Source organism: Alosa alosa, chromosome 2 (genome assembly GCF_017589495.1).
Source record: "Alosa alosa isolate M-15738 ecotype Scorff River chromosome 2, AALO_Geno_1.1, whole genome shotgun sequence".
NCBI lineage: Eukaryota > Metazoa > Chordata > Actinopteri > Clupeiformes > Clupeidae > Alosa > Alosa alosa.
This window is the reverse complement of record NC_063190.1, coordinates 11,491,706-11,515,705: the sequence shown is the minus strand read 5'-3', so window position 1 is coordinate 11,515,705 and position 24,000 is coordinate 11,491,706. Positions and strand designations below refer to the sequence as shown.

The following is a 24,000-nucleotide window of genomic DNA, read 5'->3' as shown; positions in this document are numbered from 1 at the left end:
CATCAATTCCCCATTAAGGCACGCCACATGGCTGTCAATCAAAACAAATTGCTTCTGGAAAAAAATAAGGTGTCATGGCTCTCTATCTCTCTCTCTCTTTCTCTCTCTCTCCCTCTCTCCATTCGTTATCTTTATTTAGTGCAATATATGCAAGACTTTGAATGTCCCTCAGCCTCTTTCTTCCTTGCCTTACACAAATTACTGGGAACAAAACTGCTTTCCGTACCATTCAAAACTCTAACTGTGCTACAACCTTGCAGAGAAACTGACATTGCATCAGTATTCAATTAACCACATCAGAGCAAAAGGCAAACATAAATGACTAAATGACCTCATTTCACTGTTTGAAAATGTTTTTATGCTTCCAAATAATATCTTAAAAGAGTCTAACCTCTGATGGTAGAGACCTTTGGAGAAATGGTAAATGAGTCCCTATAGCTCCAATGGAAGAGCCAGGGCGAACAGCACCAAGGCCAGAGTCTGACACCCACGGAGCACATCTAATGATGAAAATGTGTATTTGTGCTGTACAGCAAGTCCTTTTAGATAGGGGTCTACTATATATGGTTTAATTACAGTTTCGAAAGCCCCTGGCCGACATGACATTTGCAATTGATAATGTAATGATAAATTGCTTTTATGATGTGCACAAATGACTAGATGATGTGGAGGTAGAACTAGTACTTTGGAGTATAAACTGTTAACCACTTCTGTATGATTGGAACTTGAGTTTGATGACAGAAGACACTAATAAGTCACCAAAATCATAACATGACACAAAGTTCACTTTGGCATTAACTTACGTGTAAATGTAAATCATGACCTGTTTCACTCTGAAATGAGAAATTGTGTGATGCCCCCCAACTCTGTGATCAGTATTTAACATTAAAATTACCTTTGCTATTATTCAAAGGTTCCTCTGTATATTAATGAAGAGAGAGTCAAATTGTGAGTGGGTCCTAGCCTGGAAAACTGAATAAATCGAGTAGCTCTTTAGTGTTTAGGTGTACAGGCCTAACACATGGACTGTAGCGGACCTTACAGTATACGCCTGGGCTAAATATCATTTCCCTATGATGCAGCCATGCAGTAATACATGAAATTGTATTCTTCAAACAATAAACAGCTGTGCCTTTTAAAGCAACATCAAAGATTATTTTGTACCTTAAAATAATGTTTCCGAAAATCGTTTCAGTGGTTCATCAACTCCTAACAGGGTGAACGGCACTTCTGCATTCGCTTTGCGGCTCTCTATCGGCTATATAACCGCACTATGCAAGTTTTCCACATCGGGTAGTGGATCTGTAGTTCGAATGGGACATAATTGAACTACGACAGCAGTAATGGACAATTCCGCTTCCAACCTGTAGGGGGACCGAAGAGGGAAAGTGCTGTGGTGTTGATTTAAATTCGCTAATGCATGGCTATATTCCTTTACTGGTCTTCCCATGAGAGGGACAAAAACAAAGAAGGCGTCATCTCTACTATTTCTCCTGGAGACAATATCAACACTACCAAGCTACTCCCATTCAAGGTTCCAGCGTGAACAGCCTGATACCCCATAGCATATCACATTGTACTATAGTACCAAAGCACACTCCCTTTGCTTTGCTGAATGTCTGAGATCTCAAAGGGAAAGCGAGATGCAGGGGTGACATTACACTCTGAGGAGCTCTGCCTTGTTCTGTGTCCATGTGGGAAGAGCAGAGACCCGAGTGAAAGAAAGCGATGGAGATTACACCATCTGAGAGTGGTGCCACACAAAGCACCTGGCAAAAGCCCTCTAACCACCAGGCTGCAGGGCGCTTCACCCCACTAACACTCTGTCTCTGCTCCTTTCCCTCAGCCGGCAGCACAAGGCACGGGCAACACTAAATATTTGAACAGCTATATGTGAAAGTAATGCTATTTTAACTCTGGGTAATGCTTAAGTCAGATAACAGGCGGAAGAGGAACTTTTGGGAGCCGCTTATCTGCGCACTGTTTGAAGAAGTTAAAAAACGGCTGGCAGAGGAGGAGGAGAGGCAACTGTCTCACAAACAACTTTCTGGACAGACGACGTCGTGTGCCTTTTCTCAATAAAAAATGGTTTATTTCACTTGAACATTTTTGAACACAGAGCAAATTTGTGTTTTATGCCTTCGCTTTAATAAAACAAGAAAGCTTTGCCATGTGGAAGAACGACTGTCAAAGCCATTCAATGTGATTGTGTAAAAAGCAAACGAATGAGAGAGATACTGTGTGCGTGTGTGTGTGTGTGTGTGTGTGTGTGTGTGTGTGTGTGTGTGTGTGTGAGAGAGACAGAGGAGAGAGAGAGAGAGAGAGAGAGAGAGAGAGAGAGAGAGAGAGAGAGAGAGAGAGAAAGGGAGCGTGTACAGTATGTGTGTGTGTGTGTTGAAGTGAAGGGCATGACTGCTACTATCTGCGCAGTGCCCCAGCGGCCCCCGTGGCCTGGTGTGTGAGTGCGTGCCTGAGAGCGATAAGCACCCCGGAGCAGAATTAATATGCTTCGCCGTCATCTACGCAGGGCATGGCTCCAATAGAGGTCAAACACAGCACAGAGAGGCCCCCGAGCATGCACATGCAGCATACACAGCCGCACAGCCCCAGCACTGAAGACACACCTTTAACTTCACACACACACACACACACAAACACACACAGACACACACACAAACACATACACACACATCATTAACCACCATCTAAGCAACAACAACACTGCAGCATTAATCAGTCACACCTGCCCCTCAAGACTTACAGCTGGAAGAGTTACCAATCAGGTCAGTATAACATGCTACCTGAAGCCATTTCGCTAGCTGTTTATGTTGACAGCTTTGTAAGATACGACATGTGAGTGCATGCAAGCTTATGCATTGTACATGTGTTTTATATGCACATATTTGCCTATGCAGTCCTCGGTAAATAATAGCACATGCATGTGGATACATCTGCAGATCGTTTGCCATGGATTGTCTTCTCATGTGCATTCATCTATGCTACACATGTATCAAAAGGCTTCAAGGGATAGGAGTCTGGTATGTATGTGTTGTCCAACAACAAAGACATTTAAACAATGATGGAGCACTAAGAACTGGAACTTTCTCTTTCAAGTCCATGTTCATATTAGTCTGGGTTTTCCCATGCTGCCTTACGCGCCCAATTTTATTCACGCTGCTAGGCAGCCTGGATTCCATGGACTTCGTTTTCACCTCAACGAAGGAACCAATCACAGAACGGTGGGGGGACAGCAAGGTGATGACGACACACCGAAGCGATTATGAGCTATGTACAGACGCATTTGATACATTCATAGCGCCCAATAAACGGCTCTCTGCATTCGTAAACCACGTTTCAAATACGAGAAAATGAATGTGTAGTTTCCAGACCCCATCATCTCAATGAGATGGGGTTTGGTGTTAGCCAAGCTATGTTCATATAACAGGACACTTCAAAAGGCTTTTATCCTGCTTATACCCCCCGTTGCCATAAACATATTTAGGCAATAACATGTGTAGCTACTTTCTTTCCTGGTAGTCATGGACAAGGGTGATGTTGGATAGCATGCTTGATTACAGTTGATTCCATTGTTGCTATCAGCCCAAATCTTAAGATGGGGGTTTCTGATTCTGTACATGCTAGCTTACCAGCTTAGTAGTTTTCCACATCGCATGTTATTTAACCACTCAGTCATTTGCTTGCATAACTAAATAATACCCTTCACCATGGTGAACGTCACAATACAGGTTTCATTGGCTCAACTGGTTAAGAAGTTGTTCCACATGCCGAATGCACTGCTAAGCTGACTGGAAACTAGTCTTCGAGGAATGTCTCTATATTTGTCCCAATCCTTGTGAATAATACATTAAGCAAACATACACCCACATATAGCCGAAGATTTAAGTCATTACCCAGCATGGGAAAGGGAAAACCTGTCTTCTGACCCTGCAGGAAACAGGATTCAGTACATTACATATTAGCATTTACTTTTTTGTGGTGTGGAATGGGCGCTGTTTGAGGCTATCCTACAGACTCAATCTGCATTTCATGGCTCTTTTGATTGCTTTGGGCGCAAGCCATGAAAACAATTTTGACTCTTCAGTGAAAACTTTGTATCTAATGGCACCATTTAAATAAGCTAAAACTACCCTGTGGCATAAAAAATCTCTCTCTCTCTCTAATTGCCCCCCCCCCCCTACACTTATATCCCCACAACAATAACACACACACAGCAAAATAATCTTTAATGTCAGGGCTGGAGAGGCAACCAGGTGACAGTGACATGTTTGACAGAGCCACTATGACATGACCTTTACTAAGAGTAGGTGGGAGGTACAAGAAGATGAAGCAGCTATTATATTCATTAATAAGCCAAGGAGCACAGGGGGCTAGTCAGTGCAATTACATTAACAAAAGACACACTGTTCCCTGCATTCAAACCAGTGAAGAATGTTTCAGAGAATTATGGGCCATTTCAGGGAAAATAGCATACAGGCCGTTATCTTAAAATCTACTAACTTAAATTGTAGCTTACATTCTAGTAACATAATTGTAAAGTAGGCTTTCATCAATGTACATCCCAGCATGAATGTATTGAATATGCTTAAAGTTTGAAATGAAACTTGACATGATAACTACTGTGTGGACATAAAACAAGTGTGCTTGTTTACACAACAGACCTACCCTCGTCTTGACTTGAGTACGCCAGAGATGCTTGAATGATGCTGCAACACCCCTACCAGACTGTGCAGAACAACACTGTCTAGGCCAACCAACAAAGAGGCAAACTGAATAAACAATGCCTCAGAAGATGACTCACAAACCGAGGACTGAACTGCAGCATCCTACAGGTGTTCAGGGACTCCCACCTGTCTCCATTTACAGGTGTGACGGGCACCACTGTGTGCATTTTCAGACCATGTGTTTGAATGGGAGACAGTAAACTACACATTACATTCACACACTTCCACAGAAAGCTTATTCCTCGCTCAAGCGTTTTGTGTTTTGGTCTAACATTTCACAGCCACATTTCACAGTGCTACAATCCTTGCAATCAAGGAATATGTCAAAGATGTAATCAAAATCATACTTGCATCCAGCAGTTCACCAAAACCAGGTGCTTACCTAGGAGAGAAAGAGACAAGGAAAAGACAAGGTCAACATTTAACCCGAAACCATACTTCTCCCAAATGTCAAAACACCAACCCCAAATATAATACTCCTGTCAATTTTGTCAGCTATTGTTGTTGCCAGTAACACAATTTGCACACCTCCCTGTATAAAACCTCCAGACTCCCACCTACTGACACTGGTATGCACAGTCATACATACATATCACCCCATTAGAATGGAGGAAATTAAGAAAATGAATGACCCCCACACACACACACACACACAGGCCCCATGACATGCAAAGTGCTGGTAAACAAAGGCATCACGACTGTAAGTCTGCAGGATAAAGGTCTTGTTTAAAGCCACTATTTGTTACACTTGTGTGGCAGCCGAGACTGGGCCAAGATGCCTTCTGATGAAGACTAATTCAGTGTCACAAGCCCACACCTTGTGAGCATGTGATAAAGTAAGGTGCTATTAAAAGCAGTCTACTTAAAATTTTATGTATCATTTTGAAATAAAAAATGAAAATTTCTCAGATGTCTCCATAAGGCTGCTAGCTGTCCAGGACTGGTAATCATGGAGTGTGACATCACATTTTCCAAGGTCTGAATGATAAAGATTCTCTGGACAATAATCCAGAGAGAGGGGATGAGAAGCCCAAAGAGTGACTGATTATGTATTCCGGGAACAACATTTGCTTTGCTGTGAAGATTGTTTGCCCTTTAATAGCAAGTGTAATTTCACGTGTTACATGCGTGAATAGGAGAAACTTCCAGAAACAACGGCAGCAGATTATCAACACCAGTTTAGCTCATCTGTTAAAAGCACATTTGACTGGAACAAATAAACTCAAACAAAACTCGAACAAAAAATACTGTAGCAGGCCTCTGCATGAGGGGAAGATATTAAAAGGCAATCATATCTATTCCCTGATTGCTAAACTTTTGATTCATTTTAATGTCAGTCGCTGCTGATGTGATGTTGCTGCACCACACAATTACAGTAAGAGGGCAATGACATGCATTGTTTATGCAATCAGCAGCAGATTTAGTCCACTCAGCAGAAAGTGCTAAGTGTTAAGACACATGTGCACCTCTGGGACATAACAGGTAGGAGAATCCTCCTTTCCATTCAGTCTCATGAAGGGCCACACAGGGATATTAAAAAGCATGTAGCTGCTTCAAAACCCAACAAATACAAATGGTGTTCGATGTTTCATCCACAGTTCCTCACCCACAACGTGCCAGAATGTTGTCTCAGGGATGCTTGATTAGCAGGCAGAGAAGGCGCTGACTGGTTGATTTTTTGGCTTGTTTTTAGTATGGTTGATTTCCTGTCTATTGCACCTTATAACAGAGTGTGGCATGTTCACTGCCATTTGAAATTCTGTCCTGAATACCAATATATCCTTAACTGATAGTCACAAGGAAAGGATCATCTGAAAAAATATCATGATAAGTTTACTGAATATGTCCTTCTCGCTGACATTAACCAGTAGCATCAAAAGAAGCACATATAGAAATGGCTTTTATTGAAGGTGTTGGTAAGGTGTTGATTAAATAGTATGTATGCTTTCTGAGTATCAGACCAATGGCCTCGATGTCTCTTTGGCATATTTCTATAGCTTTCTATTCACTCTCTCAATAAGCAGAGGCAGGATTTAACCTGGGCAAGCAAAGTCCTCTGCCATGTCTGGCTCAGAGACCGATCTTTATTGTTTTCTTCTGAGTGAATCTAGCGAAGGAGGTGTGTCTCGAGCTCCTTTAGACCGCATTGATACACTAATGCACTGTCAGAATAAAAGCACATTTACAGCTTAAAAGGCTCAAATCTCCACTCAGGCCTTGCTCAAAAAGAGAGGGGATCAGTGAGATTTTTCAATATTTATATATATAAAAAAAACACACTAAAATCTCTATCCGGAACCGCTTCAATGCCCAACACAAGGACCCGATAAAACGGAGGGGATGAATAATGAATCAACTCAGGCGCTTAGCATCGCCACCCCCCCCAAAAAAAGAAAAGCGAGGACAGGGGGAGAGGAGAGATAGGACAGCACACAGAAGGCTGATATGCGCATTACCGAAGCTTAAGTAGTCATCCTGTCAGACATAAAAGTGAAGTCTTTATCTCCTAACGAAGCCTCCTGCCTTTATTAATCAAAGTGTGCATCTATCTGTGGCGAGTATCTGGGACTGAAGAGGTAGCACATGCTTGCGGGAGAGTTCCTGCCAAGTCCCACCGAGTTTCGGCTACAGAGGCACAGCGGGCCACTGAGAACACGTTTGTGGATTTTCAATTTGGCTTCGGGCTAAATCAAAAGTCCTTCGGAGTTTTGCAATTTAAATACATATAAAAATATGGTTTGAAATGATTAATTCATCCAAAGCCAGGTAGAAAGATAAATGCCAATTTGCTGATTTAAGGCCAGTCAGCACGAATGATAAAAAAATCCAGTTTTATCAAGGTCAATGTTAATTATGACGATAGAAGATATCAATGAGTCATGTGTGAGATGCTCTTCCAATACTTGGTACTTACAAATACAGCTAATTCTGAAATATCAGTAAGGTCACCTAACCACATTGCAGTTACCATTCATCAGTCATTATGATAATGGTGCATTTTGTGAATTTCAAGGTAGCCACGGAACACAACAGCGCACAATTCTCATGCAAGGCCAGGTACTGTATATTATATTCCTCTCCCTGTGCCTGGTTGTCATGGTAGGCTTAACGTCCAATTTTCATATTAAATTTCCCATCACATTTGAAGTTGGACTCACATACAGTATTTGCAGTGTTGCTGGATCATTAGGTACACTCTATACCCCCCCCTCCCCTCCCCTCCCCCAGAATAAGACATTATTACATCAACATGCTCATTAAAAGTAAGACCACATCAAATAATTTGCATGCACCTCTACAACAAATCAAACCTAATTGATATTCCGTGGATGACACTGTGTGTGACTGCACGGCTATGCTGACGCCAAGTCGATCTTAAATCTCCTTGTTACCATCTACTTTCTACGGATTTACTGGCTACCGATTATATCTCGTGAACAAACTCTTGCATAAACTGTTGTTGCTCGAGGCTTTGGATTATCGGACTCTATAACCTTGATCGCCAAACTTTTCTGTCAAACGTTAACGTTAAACGTTAAGCCAGTATCAAGGGCTGCAAATAATACCGGGCCAAGGAAACGATATCTGGAAGAAGAAAGCATCAAATTCCTTCTAACGTCTCTCAAAACTAGTGACTCAATATAAAAGTGAGATCTTCTCAGATTACTTACCCGCTACCTGTGTTCGAGTTATCAAGGAACTGCACGATATCGCTGTTGCTAGCCAACTAGCAAACAAACGTTTAAAAAACAGTTGACACCGGCGAGCCCTCGCCGCGACACGATGCCTCCCCTCAGCTGTGCACCAGGCTGCGGCTCATGCGTCCTTCTCAGCGAAAAGATAGTGGAACTCGAAGCCAGAATAGCGACCCTCCATCAGATTGAGAAGGATGAACAGTTCCTCGACACCTTTCTCTCCGTAAGTAACGCTACCTCTCTTACACATACAAATGCCAGATGCCCTGATTTCACTCTGTCCTCCAATACTTTAACCATGCCATGCACTAATGCAACTTCTGTCCCTGTTGCCTCTCCCGGCCTCTGCTGAGAACCAAGCCTGCTCTGCTGGCCAGCTCCACTCCACACCAGCCTGAGCCATGAGAGAAGCAAGCATCACAAGCGGCAGACGGTCCGGGACGGCACTCAGGCCCAGCCCAACCTATACGACTGGAAAATCGCTATGCCATTCTGACCGAGGATGAGGAGCCCCTCCAGCCCGAGACAACCATCCTGGTCCCTCCTCAAAGTCGGCCCCCGACCCCCTCCCCGACCTCATCAACCTCCACCCTGGTCATCGGCAGTTCCATGGTTAGAGACCTCTGCATTCCCCCATCATGTAGCGGTCCTCCAAGGTCTACTGCTTCCCCTGGTGCCAAGGTCCTTGACATCCAGCAGAAACTCCCAAGCATCCTGGCCCTCGGCCACACCAAGGTCAACAACATCATCGTGCACGTGGGCACGAGCGACATCAGAGATAAGCAGTCAGTAGCACTGCAGGAAAACTACAAACTCTCATCACCACTCTGATGGGCACAGAAAAACGCTTTGTCATCTCTGGGCCTCTCCCTACCTACAGAAAAAGGTGCTGAGAGATGGTCCAGACTGTTCGATCTCCACACCTGGCTCAAACGCTACTGCTCCCTAAGCATCCCCTATGTCAACAACTGGGGCTTGTTCTGGAGAGGCCCAGTATGCTGAAGCGTGATGGTCTCCACCCAAACCAACATGGAGCCAGGCTACTCTCTGACAACATAGCGTCCACACTGAGAAATTGACATTCTGTAGAAAATATTATGATTCCGCCCCCAGGTATTGATTCGAATGGCATTATACATGTGGATGGGTCTGAGAATGTTTCTGCAGGGTAACATACAATACTACTACCATAGATCAAGCTGTGTCATGCAATAGCATGACTTATGCTTATAGTTCTATTCCAACGTTGATTTCTACCCAAACGTATAGTAAAAAGAAAAGACAAATTTAAAACTAGAAACCTAACAAATATTCTTTTCCATACCTCAGCATATTCCTCAAAAAGCCAGAGGCATTTTCAGCTAACATGGGTTTACTAAATATAGGTGCACTTACTACCAAAACCTTTGCAATCAATGATTTTATTAGTGAAAAAAAAAAAAAAAAAATTGGATTTTCTGTTTCTTGTTGAAACCTGGCTGACTTCAGACAGCGAAGCTGTTCTTGTTGAGACTTGTCCCCAAATTATAATTTCTTCCACTCAATTAGACAAGGCAAACGAGGTGGTGGAATTGCCTCCATTCTCTCAAACAAATATAGTTGCACACGAAGTCAACTTTGGCCCGGTCGCTTCCTTTGAGTATATTGCCCTCACTCTCCTGAAGGCTGACCCAGTTGTACTTCTATTAACCTTATACCGCCCTCCTAAACTATGGACTGGCTTTCTCGACCAGTTTTTCTGAACTTATGTCGCTTCATCATCACTAGCTATGATCGGATAATTGTAAATGGCTTACTTCAATATTCATGTCAATAAGACAACTGATGCTAAAGCCAGTAAGTTCCTTAATGTGTTGGACAGTTTAGAGCTAAAGCAGCATGTTACAGGACCCACCCACAACCTTGGCAACACCCTCGATCTAGTCATTTCCAGAGGGATAGAAGTCACAGACTTATCAGTAAATGATATAAATATGTCTGATCATCATTGTGTATCTTTTAATATTGTACTACATACTCCAAAAATTCATCCCGAAATTGCAATCAAATCAAACTTTGGACATTAGAGCAGAACAGCAGTTCATAGCTCTTATAGACTCCATAAATTTAGATATTTTACATCATCCCATTGATCAAATGGTAGAGGCTCTTAATCGTTGAATTAGGCTTCTGCTTTGACAGAGTGGCACCCTTAAAGACTAAAAAGGCCCTGTAGCAAACTGACACCTTGGATGAACGAAAATATCCATGATCTAAAAAAGATCATGTAGGAAAGCTGAGAGAACATGGAGAAAACTAAGTTACAGGTTCACCGCGCCCATTCTAAAAGAAAAAATTGCAAATTATAATAGAGCTATTCGAATGAGAGGAGGAACCACTTCTCTAAGGTAATTGCTGAAAACAGTAGAAACTCTAGGGTGTTGTTCTCTACCATTGATAGGCTATTGCATCAAACACCTTTTGACACACTCAGTCAGGCATCCTCTCTAAGATGCGAAGAATTTGCAGACTTCTTCAAAACAAAGTCATTTCTATAAAGGGAGGCTATTGGTAACACAAGTAATATGTTTGATAGTACACCCAAAAACAGCCCCCAAAATTAAGGTCCTTTAGCACTATTACTCAATCTGAGCTTGGTAAAATTATAACTCAAACCGCTCTTCAACATGTGTTTTAGATCCAATCCCTACCACATTCCTCAAAAAAGTATATGAAGGCTTAGCTCCCTTTTTTCTCAAGGTAATAAATACCTCATTAGAAACAGGTATATTTCCAACTGCTTTTAAAACCGCTGTTGTGAAACCTTTTTACTTAAAAAGTCAAACTTGACCATACCAATCTGAGCAACTACAGGCCTATATCAAATCTATCGTTTTTGAGCAAAGTACTTGAAAAAGTTGTTTGCAATCAGTTAAATACCTTCCTCAACTAAAACAGTATCCTTGAAAAATTCCAATCAGGTTTTAGATCAAATCACAGCACAGAAACGGCTCTAGTAAAGATAGTCAATGATCTCAGACTAGCTACCGACTCAAACAAAGTCTCAATCCTTATTCTTCTGGATTTGAGTGCGTGATTTGACACCATTGATCATAGCATCCTAATTCACCCCTTTTGCAAAGTGGGTGGGTCTCTCTGATAATGCTCTAAACTGGTTTCAAACCTACATTACTGGCAGAGATTTTATATCAGTCTAGGAGATCATGTATCTGAAAACATGACTTGCCTTTTTTGTGGCCAGGGGAGCTGCCTTGGTCCCCTGCTATTTTCTCTATATATGCTCCCATTGGGAAACGTCATAAGTCAGCATAATGTAAACTTCCACAGCTACAGCTAGATGATACCCAATTGTATCTTTCTGTGGAGCCAACTAACCCAGATGGCCTTTGCTCCCTCACTGCATGCCTAACCTCCATTAATCAGTGGATGAGCAAAAACTTTTGAAACTAAATGATGACAAAACAGAGGTACTTCTGGTTGGACCAAAACTAAAGCGAGATATTATTCTTAGTAATCTGGGGAACTTGGCACACCAGGTCAAACCAAAAGTAACAAGCCTCGGTGTCATCTTAGATGCAGAGTTAAGTTTTAAGCCCCATATCAGTAAAGTTACTCAGACAGCCTATTTCCACTTGAGAAACATTGCCAAAGTGCGTACTTTTAACTCAACAAGATGCAGAAAAGCTAATTCACGCCTTTATCACTAGCAGGTTAGACTACTGCAATGCACTTTTCACTGGTCTTCCCAAAACATCTAAAGAAATTGGCACTCATACAGAACTCTGGGCTAGACTTTTAACTAAGACTAAGAAGAGAGAACACATCACCCTGTGTTGGCTGAACTGCACTGGCTCCCTATTTCCTATAGAATTGATTTTAAGGTTATGTTAATTACTTACAAAGCTCTGAATGGCATAGCACCTTCATATATCTCTGAGCTTTAATATCTTATCAACCACAAAGGAAACTTAGATCATCCAATTCTAATCTTTTAATCGCACCAAAGCGCTCCACAAACAAAGTGGGAGAAGCTTTTATCCATTATGCCCCTAAACTATGGAACACCCTGCCCTCTGTACATCAAGCAGGCGAGTTCAGTAAATATTTTAAAAGATCTGAAAACATACCTGTACAGGAAAGCTTTTAGTTAACTCATCTTATCCTGTAGGACTACATTTTCAGATTATTCTACATCTGTTACTATTGGAGGGCTTAGCCAGCCAGAAGCGGATGGGCTCCCCTATTAAGTCAGGTTCTGCCAAGGTTTCTTCCTGGAATATGGGAGTTTTTCCTGCCACAGTTGCCATATGGCGTGCTTGTGGGGGTAAGAGGGTTAAGGCTGCCAGTCTTATGACGTCATTTTCTATATTTTTGATATGTTGCTGAGTATAACATAAACAGCAAAGAAAAGTGATTGATAATGACTGACTGACTATTATTGTGTTACATGTTTCAAATGTAAAGCACTTTGAGCTGCATTCTGTGTATGAAAGGTGCTATACAAATAAAGCTTTATTATTATTATTATTATTATTATTATTATTATTATTATTATTATTAAGTCTCCACTTGCCTAATATGTGGCCATTGAAAACCTATCCGTCTTCATTATCCATAGCACAGTCACTCTCTGACCTCTGACCTCCTCTGAGTTGGTGCGAGCTACGGGGACGTGCCTCAGAAGCCTCTGCCTCGCATGCCTGTTTTGTATTTTGTTTACGTTGATTAAGAAGAAGCTGTCCTGTCAGGGTTTCTCCAGACAAACTCCAGATCTGCAGGAGGAAATGAGGTCTAATCAGTCTGTCAAACCCAAGTGGAACCAAACAAACCTCTCCCTGGTCCTGCCTTTTCTCAACGCATGATAGTGTGATTAGACATGACTGGGGAAATAGTAAATAAATGGGTATTAATGTCAAAAACCCCATCATGAATCATAATCATTCTCCTTCTATTCATGTTGCCCATTGTTGGCTATTCTTCCAATATATCTATTCAAACCATTTGATTACATTCATCTTCCTTTGATGTTTAGTTCAAAGAAGCCAGAAAAATAGTCAAATGCCGATTCCTCAATTTAGTGGCTATTCAAAAATGAGATGAGGCCATGGTAATAGGAAATAGAGAAAATCTAATAACACAAAAAATAGATATTGTAATTAACACACACACACACACACACACACACACACACACACACACACACACACACACACACACACACATTTGATATAGTGCAGCAAATCCACAACTGCTCCGGGCACCACGACAAGACCTAAATGTACATCACTGAGAGACTCTTGAAACAGGACTGCGAAAAGAAAAACATCCTCTACTTTTAAAAAGGAGAGCAAAAGACAGAAAGAGAAGTTTCCCAAAGAGTGAGCAATAAGGCCAAAGTCCTCAAATCAGAAAATGGTGAACTTCAGCACCAGGCCAGCTCCTCCAATCCAAGAACCTTCTACAGTCTCTCTGGTTGCCATGGTTTCACGACAGGGTGACATGACCTTGCCAAAGAGCCTTAATGTGTAATACAGGCTTTTTCTTCTCTACTTCCTTGCCTTCGGCTGCCAATTAACAGGCCAGCTCAATGCTGCCATAAAATGGATATAAATTGTCATTATGTTGATAAGTTGCCATAGAGCCATACTGTTTCACACATACACAAACAACACACACATACAACTGTGCGCATGCAAACACACACACAAACACACAGACACTATATATCTGTCATCTTTAATACACAAACACATACAAATACACATACATATGTGCACACACACACACACACACACACACACACACACACACACACACACACACACACACTAACACACACACACACATTCATACTTTCATACATTCCTGTATAACAAATATGTTGAGCATCCTGACTCCAGTGGACTCCATTGCTATTCTTTGTCTTGGATCAAAAACATCCTCTGCCTTACCGAGGCAGCCATTTTAGCACAGTGAACCACTCATTCCCTGTCCTCTCAGGTAATGCATGTAACAGAGTGTTTGGACCCATTTGGATTCGGTGTGCTTATGACTGATGGGCTCCAGGTACAGGTGGACCCAGGGGCCCAGGGGAGATCTGAGGCTGCTGATCACAGCTCTTGGAGCGGGCAGAGGCACAGGCACACGAGGTCCCTCCTGGGACTGCAGAGGAGCCTCCCACCAGAGCCTGCACTGCATCATTCTACAGACCACACGCACACGCACACGCACACGCACACGCACACACACACACCATGCTGATATGGGGGGAAGGTCACTGATATCGACTGCATACTGCAGCGGTCACTGTCCTTTGGTTTTTTAAACATCAGCCTCGGACTCCAAATGATGCTGCACAGAAAGACAGGTTGTTTTTGTCTATCGGTGACATGTGGTTAGCAGTCAGAGCTGATAGGCAAACCTTTTCCTGAGAACATTTTAAAAAGGGAAAAAAAAAGAATCTCTCCCTCGTTATTCGGCATGCCATCCTATCAACCATTAACAAACAAAAAAAGCCCAATTGAAATGCCTGGAGATAACCTCTGCATTCCCGGGGTGACGCGTTCACATGGCGGAGCGCAGCGCGCCGGCCATCCTTGACATGAGGCAGCGGAGGCGGAGGCCAGAGTGTTCGGACGCTATCGCAATTAATCCTGGCCTCAAACTGGCCGCGCAAAGTTTCACTGACCACTGACTGATTGATGGGGGGCAAGGCCTCACTCCCCCCTCCATCCACTCCCACACAGGCCTTTCTGAAAGATAACCAATCAGGGTGCGCCACTCTCTAACAGGGCTCTCACTGTTTGTGATGGGTTCCGCAATTTACGATTAACCCCGGAGCCAGGCCACTGATTTAATTTGTGTAAATCAAACACCTACCGAACAAAAGGGGGGGAGGGGAACAAAACAACAACAGGCTTTGCAGGAGTTTGTACCTGTGCTATTGGAGAGCTCAGTGACGCTTTTATTTCAGGACAGCGGACAGAGAAGCAGATTTAAAGGACAAGCGACTGTGGAGGACAGATCCGTACTAGATGAGGGCCACATTAGAGCCAGATCCGCATCACAATATGGTGTGGGTCTGGCTCTGGCGTGTAGTGGCTACTGTCGTTAAACATTACAGGATTAGAATGTGACAAATGGACAACTAATAGTTGTCCATTTGTACAACTAGTACAAATTGGGTACAACTAGTACAAATTGGGTAATGTGAACCTAAAGAATCAATAGATCAATTAGCTGTTGTCCTAAAATGTGAGAGCCTCTCTCTTACAAACATAGTACACATGAGTTTGCAGATTAAGAGAGGGAGAGAGAGAGGAGGGGAGGCAGACAGTGTGTGTGTGTGAGAGAGAGAGAGAGAGAGAGAGAGAGCAGGCAGAGAGGAAGAAAGAGAGAAAGGGGGTGGGGAGTGGACAGAGCTTATGACAAGTCCCACTTAAGCTTTAGCATCAATCCGCCAAAGCAGAGGCAGCCACCTCTGTAAAATGCAATTGGAGCAGAAAGCGGAGCCCACAGTGGCGTTTGCTGCAAAGTGTTCAAAGTAATTTGGACTGTGAAAAATGAATGCTCTCTGCCAATCACCTGGCTAACAAGGAGAGACAAAGGCCAAAGCATGACCAATCAGCAAAAGACTTCCTTCTCTGATAACATTCACACTTTTCTACAAGCCCAGGAGAAAGATATGTGGTCTATTTATCTGGATATTAACCTGCAGTAACACTATAAGCACATTGTTGGACTGTTGCAGAGAAAAACAATGCATCTATAAGCTTTGGTACATTCATATGGCACTCTGGATTTATTACACCTTGGTTGATCAGTTCAATGATGCTGAACAACTATAATATGTGTGTGTGTGTGTGTGTGTGTGTGTGTGTGTGTGTGTGTGTGTGTGTGTGTGTGTGTGTGTGTGTGTTTTCACATAGAAATGCCCTAAAGCCAAAGCTCCTAACATCACTTTAAAAACCACAACAACCTCTCTCACAGAGAAGCCTGTCACTAATCTGCTGTTTGTTGTTGCTGCTGTGAGCAGCAGATCGGGATGGCGCGGAGCCATGAGCGAAGCACAGCGTGGCACGGCACGGCACGCTCATCGACCGGCTGCCGGAGAGCAGCGCGGGCCGCAAGACTAATCGCTCCTGGATGACGCCGCGGCGAGAGCCAGCCATCGACCCCTGTCTTCTTGGCAGTCCGCTTCAGCTGCTGGACCTGAGGTGTGATCAATGGCGTCTACGCACACACTCACATAAACATCTTACATACAGTACACACACCAACACAAACACAAACACTCTCTTTCTCTCTCCCATACAAGCACTCAGAATCAACACACATACATGTAAACAAACACAGATGTTTCGAGTTCATTGCTAGATTTTCATCAGTTGTCTACATCAGATATCCACCTATTCCTATGTCCACCTGTCCTTAGTGTCTGTACTACAGGGGCAGCCGTGGCCTACTGGTTAGGGCTTCGGGCTTGTAACCGAAGGGTTGCCGGTTCGATCCCTGACCCAGTAGAAAAAATGTGGGCGGGGGAAGTGGTTGAGCACTGCTCTCCCATGCCCACATCCACGGCTGAAGTGCCCTTGAGCAAGGCACCTAACCCCTCACTGCTCCCTGAGCGCCGCTGTAGCAAGGCAGCTCACTGCTCCGGGTTAGTGTGTGCTTCACCTCACTGTGTGTTCACTGTGTGCTGTGTATGTTTCACTAATTAATGGATTGGGATAAATTCCAAATTTCCCTCATGGGATCAAAAGAGTATTTATACTATACTTAAGAACGTGGTGAGAGAGTTTCACAATGAAATGTTGAGGGTTTGTTTTCCCTGGATGTGCCCCCCAGACAGTTTGCCATTTTGGGTATCGCATGCCAGACTCCACACCAAGTTTATATCTGGTTGTAGGAGGTCTTAGGAACCACAGCTTTGGAATACAGATGCCTGGAAATGCCAGAGTATATTTGACAAAATGTTATAAAATTCCTGATCTATTGTCCTGATTGAAAGCACATTGAATGGCCTAAAGCACATTGAATGACCTCTGTGTATGAAATGCGCTATATAAATAAACTTGACTTGACTTGACTGATGCTAATACACAACCAAACAGACATATACCGGTAGTTCATTATACCATCACAAAACATATTTCCATCCATGTATAGTGCTTAAGTGGCAACTTAAATGTAACCAATAAACTATGTTTTCAAGGACAATGACAGCTAAATAGAAAATAGAACTTACAGAGAAGTTGAGTATTTTGAGTAATAACCAAGAAACGCTTGCACTCATGGCAAAGCAGTTTACAATAATACATCTAGATAAGCCTCAGTTTTCGGACCATAAAAGACTTTGCAAGGAAACATTTTTTTCCCCTTTCTTAGCCCAAAACAAACTCTGTGGGAATAAACCTTCCAGCTTTAGTCTTTGAGAACATCAAGGTAGGGAGGAAAGCCTCAGACTTTGGTCTATAAAGCTTCTGTGGTTATAAAAAAAAACATTTGTGCGGTTTTGTATTAAAAAATGTGTAAACTTTCTAGCTTCACTGCACCGTCATCATAATGACACTTAGCCACCTCAAGTTATTAGAGAAACAAATTACATTACCAGCGTGAATCATCTTTCTGGAATTGACTCAAATGAGCAAGTTAATATAAGAAGCAATAAACATGCAAATAACATTTAGTGTGGTGCTGCCATCTAAATTACATACTGAATAAATACATTTTTTCCACACGATTTTGCTTTTTGCTAGTAACTCACACTGTGTGAATACACCACAAACACAAAAATGAGCAAACAATTTTAATTCAGGAAAAGCCACTGTGTCATCTTGTGGATGAAAACACGTTCAGCTGCCTTCTTTTGTTGTTTCTCCTTGTACATCAGTAGCTGGATTTCCATTCAACTAGCCTGCATATCTGAACATTTGCCAGAAATAAGCGTCTGTCTGTGCATTTTTATCTGCTGTGTCATGCAAATGTGAAAATGGATGCTCTCCTAATCAATGGGAAAGTTACAAAGAGCTGTGGGTTTACTTAAAGTTCCCCAAGCAACTTTAACGGAAACAAATATAAAAATTTCTGTGATTTGATATGAATTACCCCATTTCCATTCCATTTAGTCGAATTATACTCTGTACAAACTGGAAGTTAATCCACCCCCCCATTAGTGATTTCATTTTATATTTAACTTTGATTTGATGTGAATTCAAAGTATTTCCACTCAGGATTTCCTATTGTAATCATTACCATAATGGCTGTGATCACAAGCTACTCCAACACCAAGTCACCTGTCTGTGTTAAAACTCAGAAGGCTATAAAGGGCATGATGAAGAATGGCCTGAAGGAGAAACACACACACACACACACCCACACACACACACCCACACACACACACACACACATACACACACACACACACTCACTTACACCCACCACACCCTCTACAAACACAAGCAGAGCCATAGGCATGCGGGATACTGGCTGCAGGCCGTGCCTTCTAATGTCTGACTGATGGGCACATGCCAGCTTCACTTTTGGCAAACCAAAATAGAAACAGGAGTTGAGCATGGCTTGACATGCACTGTGGTGGCTGCAGGAAGAGCTGGAATGAATGGGCGCGGGCCAAGGAGGTGCCCAGATACACGTGAGGAGGAGGAGGATGAGGAGGAGGTGGCGTCTCTAGCCGCAGGGTCAGAGCGGTCAGCGCTGTCAAGCTGGGATCACACATTCTCTTTCTGAACCAATGTGCACCTTAATGATGGAGGCCTTTCACATGACCAAACTTCAGCTCCACTAACACGGAGCACAGAGAGAAGAGGAGAGGAAAGGTGCGGGTGAGGAGGGGAGGAGATGAGAGGAGAAGAGAGGAGAGCAGGGGAGAGGAGGGGGAGGAGAAGAGAGGAGGGGGAGAAGAGGGGAGGGGGAGATGAGAGAGGAACCTAGGTCCACTCGTAAGTCCACTCTGAAGTTAAATAACCACAACTCACCATCAAAGAAATCTCGTCATGTACACAAACATCTTTATCAAAAACAATCATTTCAATAATAATTCTCCAAGATTCCACTGAAATGCCCTATCACTGTTATATTATTCAGAATAAGCCATTAGTGGTAAAATAGCCGACAGCTTATCAGAGGCGAAAACTCGAGAACTCAGAGCATTTCCGTCACCTGACCACCCTTTCCACATACAGGTACTGTATTCATACAGTCTATGGCTGTGGCCCTGTTCCAGATATCACCCCCGTAATTTGAACTAATTGGCTAATATGACTCCTTACTAGTATTACTATCACTGAGTAATCATTCTATGTTGTTCTATTCTATGTTTCTATGTATTTTTATGTATAATCTACTGCCCTTTTATGCTTTTATGTACTATTGCCTTGTGTGCTTTAAGTTTTCTTTTTGTGTTCTTTACTTTTTAAACTATTCTTTGACTATTGCCCTTCTATGCTTTAATTAGCTATTACTGTTTGCTTTTGTTTATGTAAAGCAAATTGAATGACCTCTGAGTATGAAATGCGCTACAGTTGACTTGTTTTGACTAATGTACTGTAACAGTTGGCATAGACAGCCGATGTGCATGTAGAATAGTTTAGAATAGTCTTGTTTCTGAGGATCTGCTTTCATGTATCATGTGTATGTGAACATGACACAGAAATGTTATCTAACATTATGTGTTTACATATAACACAATAACATAATGTTATCTAACGTTATGTAACATTATCCACTATTATCCACTTAGCAGTATTGCTAGGGCCTGTATTTGTACACCTGAAAGCAGAGTACATGTCCTTCACTTCACAGTGAAAGAGTTCTGAGCTGCCTTTAGAGTGAAGCACCTGGGCTGTAGACAGATAATGCCTTAGTCCTGCCATCAAAAAGCAAGGCCATGCATCCACCTGAGCAGAGAAAGGCAATTCTATGGGGTGCACTGCACTCAAGAAGAGACAGGCTTGCTTTTGTGTAAATAGCATCAGGAAAATGTCACGTTTGGCCCTGCACAGTGAGCTGGACCTCTACAACTGAGCCAACTCAAAGACCCTGGGTAATGAAATCATGTTCAGGGAGTGTGTGTGTGTGTGTGTGTGTGTGTGTGTGTGTGTGTGTGTGTGTGTGTGTGTGTGTGTGTGTGGGAGGAAGCAGGGCGTTATACAGTTAGCAGGCCGGATCACAAGGCAATTCATTTTGGAGAGGAGGTTGCCTGGATACAAAACCATTGCCAATAGGAAAAAGTACACTGATACCACTGTTGAAATAATCAGGAGAATAGCAAAGATAATGAAAAAGGGAGAGAGGGACAGTGAGGGAGATGGAGACGGAGAGGAATTAAAGCCTAGATTATACGGCTGTAGTTTATTCACATTTCATTGTCTAGATCTACACAATCATACTGCAAGCCTATGCAGAGCTGCAATAAACTCTATTGAAAATGTGCAAGGCCACACAGAGGAGCAGGAATGAAGAATAGGACCTGTCCTGAGAAACTGGTTAAATAATAACCTGCAGAGATGCACTTAGATTATCTACAGTAAAGCCCTGATGTAGTTGAATGTGCGTGTCTTGGAAAAAAGGGCCTCTCTAAAGAAGAGCAAGTAACTGCAGGCAAAGTCATATCAGACCCACTTCATCATTTTATACTTAAAGTACTTAGGCATTACAAACGTAATACACACTGTAAATGCTAAGCACAGTGTACTATAACAGTGCCTATAACAGAATATACCTGAGGTTAGAGTTTGGGGTTGTTGGTGCTACAATGTAATTTAGGCAGTATGTAAAACAATGTAATATACAGTAGGCAGCATGTAAAACAGTTTTGCTTATTTCTTACTGTATGTTGAACTCTCTTTTTTTGAAAATGCCAATTGAAATTAAATAAAAATTGTGCTTCTAAGCCAGCCAAAGGCAAACTGACTCCAGCCTTTCATCTTGATACTGAACCTTTCTTGCACCAATGTCTGGAAGTCACCCTTGCTGTCTGCCCACACAATTCCCGTAGAGGGCTTTATAAAATATATTTATATATTTTAGACTTTATGAAATATTAATATAAAAGATGCTGATTGCACCATCACTCCCTTAATGTAGCACTGAGCCAAAAGTTCACTCTCTGTCTCAGGCCATTAGCCCCACCATGCTGGCCAGTGCTGACAGGTAGTTTTTGTGAGGAGCTCCTCAGCTGGTATTAATAATAATCCACATAGCCTCCACTCATGTCTAATCTTTCACACTCCCATGGCTGTCTGCTCCTATTGATCACACTGTACGGTAACGAGACTGACATTTGGCACTCTTATTGGAATGGATCAGGCATCTGACACGAGTGCAATGTCTTGGACTGAGGAATTACATGGGTGGACACACTGTGGTACACATGTATCAGATGTACTGTATGTACACACACACACACACACACACACACACACACACACACACACACACACACACCTATGACACACACACACACACACACACACACACACCTATGACACATGCACAAACACACAAATATCGATGCTCAATCACTCGCTCCATCTCTCACACACTCACCCACACACATAATCACTCACAACATTCCATTTCTTTTCACACACAGTCAATTTATTTTCATAGACACACATAAACTGTCAGGAAGAAAGGAAGACTGCAATCTAAATACATCCATGCATGGGGGTATGTATAGGATGTACTGTATGTATAAGAGGAGAGGAGAGGAGAGAAGAGAAGAGGAGAGGAGAGGTGAGGAGAGGAAAGGTGAGGAGAGAAGAGGGGAGGAGAGGCGAGGAGAGGAGAGGAGGAGAAGAGAGGAGGAAGAAGCTGGGAGGAAGAGAATGAGACATTGACTTTATTTAGAACACCGATGATGACAACCATTAAAATGCCATTGAAAATAATTTGTCTGCTTCACAAGTTGAAAACAAGCCTCCCGAAGTCATTAATGGAAACTTCCATCCCCTGCCATGCACACCATTAGTCCCTGGACCAGACTGAGCTGAGAGATAAAAAGAGTGAGGGAGGGATGCACACAGGGAGACTGGGAGATACGCAGACAGACAGATGGACAGTCAGACAGACAAACAGACTGACAGGCAGACAGACAGGCAGGCAGACAGACAGACAAGCCTAATAGACAGACTGAGGAGACAGGGCTGTTTTTAGAGTTGGACAGAGGGATCCTTACATGCCCTCTCCCCTCCACTCCTCAGCACCTGTTTAACCCCAGGGAGTGATTTGCTACGGCTGGCAGGTCCAGACTCTAATCCTCCCTCCCCACACATCAAGAGTACATCAATACTGCAGACAGGCTTCAAACCAAAAGTAGGAATGAGTCATTTTTATCACATTAATGTAAAACATTAAACACATTTACTGAGGGAAGGAAGGGTGAGTCAGGCTTAGTCTTTATGGACAGATATGACCAGGGCTAGGAAAGCAACACAAAATAGACAGAGACAGAGAGAGAGAGAGAGAAAGAGAGAGAGAGAGAGAACAACATGCCATCACAAACTCCCACCAAAACCAGGCCCACTATGGAATGATCATGTATTCATAAGGACCCAAATGTGCCCCAGACACTGTCATACAAAGTAACTAGCGTCTGACAGGGAATAAAACATTTCAAACTTGAAATGTGATGCGAGTAAATGTGTGATACCGAGTACGTGTTTACATATATAAGACTTCATAACCATGTTCCAATTCACATTAACCTCTTGAGATTATCACTTACTATGAAAGACAAGGCTTCTATAGTGCATTATCCCTTTCGGTTTAATCTATTATATCATCATTGTGTGGTCATATATTGCCACTCAGAGAGCTTGAACACAATGTGTGAGGGACAAACTGGACTACCGCTCAAGGCTGAGCCCTTGAATCAGCATTCAGTTAGAGTGGCACACTCTCACATCGTTAAGTATACTCCAGTAGTCACACATTTACATTTATTTATTTATCTCATCGCTGTTGTACAGTATAATTTCATTTATAATCAAGCAGATGATTCTATGCGAGTGACTGGCAGTTTAGGTAGAGTGTACAGTATATTTTATCAGTCCGCCTATGTGTGATTCTCCTTGGAGAACCCATGACCCTATGGCCTAAGAGCTGATCAATTCGGCCTCCAGCAGTCCAGTTCCAGGAACATGCCTGGCTACTCTGGAGACGGAATACCAGAACACTTGTGGCTTTTCATGACAGCATTCCTAAAACCGTTTTTCTACAAGATTCTACATGCTGTGTTCCATTACTTTGTTTGTTTTTCATTTGACCTTAATACTGCAGTGGGAAAGGACATTGGTTTGGGAATGTTGTCAAATGTAATGGCATGGTGGAGGCTGCCTAGCTGACTGCTTAGATCTAGAGTCTGAAGAAAACAGCCATCTTTTTTCATCATTTCTTGTTTTTTTTTCTTTCAGCCATTTTCTCTCTACTGGGTTTGGTGAGTTGGATTTGTATAAGGAAATCAAATGTACCAAGCCCAAAGTACAGAGACATCTTTTCTCTTGAGAAAAGACTGTGCCTTAGTCTCCATGACTTGCTGCATC

At 42.6% G+C, this 24,000-nt stretch overlaps 1 protein-coding gene across 3 annotated transcripts in view; it reads right to left on the bottom strand.

Moving 5' to 3' along the window:
- Positions 1-24,000, bottom strand: part of LOC125291166 (cell adhesion molecule 2-like) — a 231,256-nt gene that overhangs the window by 115,242 nt on the left and 92,014 nt on the right. The gene's annotated exons all lie outside the window — the stretch shown is intronic.